We start from the raw sequence: 4971 nt of genomic DNA, 5'->3' as shown, positions 1-4971 counted from the left end.
TATGTCATTGCTTTAAGAGGTTAGGTCCCAGTGAATGTGTTTTGGAAGAAAGTTTAATGAGTCATCAGAGTAAGTACTAAGCCTCTGTCTTGCCCTCAAGTAACTTCTAGTCAAGTGGTGGTTGAAAATATAATAAATGAAGTATAAAGTAATAATAACAAGTAATAATACCTACTCTATTAGTGGAGAAAGTTATCTGCCATAACAAATAAATACAGCATTTCAATGGCAAACATAATAACACTTTATTTCTTATTCCAGTAGTAGCCCAGTTTCTGATTAGGCAAGTCTTCTGGACATGAAGAGCTTATTGTCTTCAGTTTCTGTTTGTCAAGTAGTACTTTAAGTTCCTTCCATCTTTTGATTTTGTCAAATAACCTTAGAACCCTTTGCTTGCAGCCCCTGACAGAGAAAGAGAGAAAGGGGATCTCCTGGGATATATGTTTTGAGTCAGACCTAGAAGGGTACGTGTTACTTCCACCTTTATTCCATTGGTCAGAACTCAATCTCATCACTGCAGCAAGCAAAACTGTGATATACAGTCAAGCTAAGTGCTCAGGAAAAAGAGGTAAAAGATTTAAAATCTTGCCAGTCTCTGCCACTATGTGCCAGTTTGGCCACCAAATATCCGTTGCACTCCTCCTGTGTACATATGACACATCTCCTTCTTCCTAAGTCAGGTAATTAAAAAATCCTATCCAATAGTCCTATCAGTTGCTGGCCCATGTGCTCCAGGTGATGAGCAGTTATTTCTGGCTGATCTAGCTGTTGCTTGTGGTATGAACTGAAAATACATGTTATTAAAAGTTATATGCATTTCCATACCCAGTATATCATGATAAAGTGAGGACATGATAATTACAATAAAAGTTGCCCAGTATCAGAATGGACCATCCAGAGCAGTCACTACCCTAGAATGTAGCAGTTACTAGAGTCTACTGGGCACACATTATGAAAACCTCCTAACTGGGGGTAAGAAAAAGGTCCTGTTAACTCTGATTTTGTTCTCTAATAACACTCCCTTAAAATTTTTCATGGTTCCTTCCTCTGCTCTTTAGAAAGTACTTTTCTGGGGCTTCCCTGGTGGCGCAGTGGTTGAGAGTCCGCCTGCCGATGCGGGGGACACGGGTTCATGCCCCGGTCCGGGAAGATCCCACATGCCGCGGAGCGGCTGGGCCCATGAGCCATGGCCGCTGAGCCTGCGCGTCCGGAGTCTGTGCTCCGCAATGGGAGAGGCCACAACAGTGAGAGGCCCGCGTACCGGAAAAAAAAAAGAAAGTGCTTTTCTGTTATCCTCCATGGCCAAAGCTAATATGGATGAGAGAGAGTATGTCCTCTTTGGGGAAATATAGCTGTGGCACTGCTTCTTGTCAGAGACTCATCAAATACCCTTGGGTTATTTCAGTAGAGGGTTTAAGACAGCAAGTAGTCATAGACTATTTTTAGACTAGGCTTGCAGTTTCTTTGGCAATACAATTTCCTCAAAAACTTAGGAAGCTTTTTATCTGTTTGCTTCTAGACAGTTCCATGTGGCAATAAACACAAATATGTACCTAAAAGGATTTCCCAAGCTTGACTTTCTCCTTTATTATCTCCATCCACATGCTCTCTGATTAACTACAGCTACCTTGAGGCTACAGACGCTAAGAGTCTTTGGTAATATTCTTAATCTGATTTTTTTTCTGCAAAACTGAGTCACTTAGTTTAATTTGAAAGCTTTCTTGGACTTTTGTTTCTCAAGTGTTTTTTTTTTTTTTTGGCTCTGTCTCTTACTATTTATGGTCCAGAGCAATTAGCTTTTCCATACCTATAATGCCCTTGATTGGTGGACTTTCTCCATTCCCTTTGCTCTCTCCCTGAAAATCAGCTGCTTTTTTAATTGGCAGCTCCCTTTCTTGTAATGTCTTTTAAAAAGCAGCTCATAATAGCCGATGGATGGTATCACTCTGACTCCTTCTAGGCACTACCTTAAAATTATTGGCTCAGTAAGTATTTGGTCCTCATTTCAAGTTGCTGCAGGTGAATGTTTACTAAATGTTTTGCCACAAAATAATATGACTCACCAGGCTTCAAGCTTGCTTTTTTAAGTTCCTTTGCCTCCTGCTTCCTAACCACTAAATCAGTAGCAGCACATGATCAGTTTTGGTTTTGTTGATAATACCATCCTTCTAGGTTGGAACTTCTGTATTAGTAAGAACAGGCCACTGTTGTAACAAACAACTCCAAAATTTCAGTAGTTTAACTCAACACATGTGTGTTTCTCTTTCACACAAGAGCCTAATGTTTGTTTTATTGGATGACCCGCATGGAACGTTTTCATCCAAGTTGTTTTTCATGGATCTAGTTGCCTTCAAATGTCTCTGTGACACTCCAAGGCCTCAGTGTACAGTGCCTCCAGCTTGGCTCAATAGGGAAGGAAAGAGAGTAGAAAATCCTGCTTCTGTTTTTAATGATCCAGGCCTGTAGGTGATGTTCATAGCTTCTACCTACACTTCACTAGGTTGTGAGAGAAAGAGATCAATCAAATGTAACTCCACAATTGTTGGCCAGAACCACTGGGCGAATTGCAGCACCAGTTAATTAAATGAGAAACTCTGGCTGAGATCAAGTGATTTGGAAGACTGGGATCCAGGTGTTCAATTTGCACATATCAAGTGTGAGATGTTAAAAGACATTCAAGTGGAGATGTTAATTAAGTTGTTGTCTGTACAAGTCTGGATTTTAGGGGTAAGGGCACTGTTGGTGGTATAAATTAAGGAGCCATCAAGAAATGGAAGATATTTAAAGTTACAGGACCAGTTAAGTTCACTTAGGCATTGTACACAGCTAGGGAACAGAAAAGGGCCAAAGACAGAACTCTGGGGCATTCCAACATTTAGAAAGATGTCTGGAGAATCTGGCAAAGAAGTTTAAAAAGGAGGTGTCAGTGAGGTAGAATGAAAACTAAAAGATTGGCAAGTCTTAAATTCCAAGTAAAGAAAATGCTTCAAGAAAAGGAATCAGTGGTCTTCTAGGTCAGATAGAATGAGAGCCAAGAGTAAAGCATTGACTTTAGTTAGATAAAGGCCATCAACAGAGGCAGTGACTTGGGAATGGTGGGGAGAAAAGCTGAATCTAATTTGGTTTTAGAGAAGATGGAGCAGGGAAATGGGGGCTGAGCTGGAGGAAGAGGAAGAGAGGAGCCATATTAAGGAGTGAAGCATGATAGCACATGTGTAAATGATCCAGTAGAGTGAGGAGAACTGAAGAGCCAAGAGACAAAGGCATCATTATAACAAAATGTGATTGAGAGGAGAAAACAGGTGGAATTTTTTTATATACAAAGAGAGTTGGCCTCAGAAAAAGTTCATCCTTTTAGAAGAGAAAAAAAGATGGGTTTGTGGATTTGTGGTGGAAAGATAAAGATGTTCTTTTCTGATTCCTTTAATTTTTTTCAGAGAAAAAGAAAAATAGGATAACCAGTTTAGAGTGAGGAGTGGGCTTTTGAGATGAGAGGTAAAAGAAAAAATAGCTTTCTCAGAAAAGGTTATGCTGTTCTCAGTACTGACCCCAGGATTTGCAAGCTTCAGCTAAAGCATGAAGGTCAGTGGGGCGTCAGGAAAGGTACATTCCTTGTTGGTGGTGGTGGGTGGATCTTAGCTGGCTGCTTACTACCAGGGTGGGAGGAGTTTAGCCTGGTGCTGGCCTAAAGCAAAAGCATAGTTTTTTTTGTCAGATTTGGACAGTTTCAGAGTACAAGCTGCTGCAGCTGGATCTTGAACTTTACAGGCACAGCTGAAGCAAAGAGTTGCTTTTTAACTTCAAGGCAGCTGATTATCACATACCCTATTGAGCAGTGCTTCTCAAACTAGCTTTGGTGAAAGAGCGTTTTTTTTGCTTTTGTTCTTTTTTTTTTTTTAAGTACAAAGTCATCTTGGACTGACAGTTTTGTAAAATATAATACAAATTAAACTATTTAAAAAAATTGAATGAAAATTCATATAAAATACAAGACTCAACATTTTTATTATTCTTTACAACAGAAAAAAGTATATATGCACCCCAATAAATCTAATCTGAACAGGCATAAAACAGTGAAAAATAAATAATTACAAATTTAAATGCATTATTCATTGAAAATATTTGTATATGTTATTAGTATAGAAAATCTCTCCTATAGTCCTAACTTTGTTCTTCAGTTGTGAATCAACAAAACTTACATGTGAAATAGTGATTCACGTATTAAGCACCTGAAATCACTCTTGGAGCCAATCTATGTATATCAATATTTAAAAGTTTTATAGCTACAAATGAACTTCTTTTTCTTTTTGCTTGTTAACTTATCTAATATAGGTTGAATGAATGATACTTATGGAGACAATGATATCTAAACCGGTTCTATGTTTTGTTTTTCATTCTCTTTGCTTTCAATTCTCATAGTGCAGAAACCAGTTTCACATATACTTAATATACATAAGTATATTAATAGGAACAGAAGAAGAGATTTTAAAGCAATTTCAGCAAGGTTTGATATTCATTTTAAATTTTATTCAAGAAGAAGCAAGTAATGTTATACTTTTAAAATTTATCTCCAGTCCTTCCATAGTAGCCAGGTCCAAAAATTTATTCTGCAAAGTTACAGTTATATTTCAATTATCTCCTGGTAGATGAAATGGATTCTGGATTCATTAATTTCCTATTCATGTATCTTCATTTGATAGAAAATAAAATTCCAAATATGCTATCAAATTTTTAAGGTGTTCAGTGATAGCTTCGACAGATTTGCAAAATCAAAATGATGATCTGCTTCATGGATAATTGCTGTTTATGGAACATGGCTTTAATCAGCAGAAACTCTGTTCTTTTAAGCTTCTAACTTGCATTTGAGATGGATGCTTTCGGTGCCCCATCCAGACCCCTTTTACCAGATTCCCTTGCTCCTGAGAGTATCTGCCGCTGTAGCCCCCAGGTGTACCTCAGTGCCATTACACT

The sequence above is a fragment of the Phocoena phocoena genome, chromosome 1 (genome assembly GCF_963924675.1).
Source record: "Phocoena phocoena chromosome 1, mPhoPho1.1, whole genome shotgun sequence".
Taxonomy (NCBI): Eukaryota; Metazoa; Chordata; class Mammalia; order Artiodactyla; family Phocoenidae; genus Phocoena; species Phocoena phocoena.
This window is presented reverse-complemented; position numbering follows the sequence as displayed.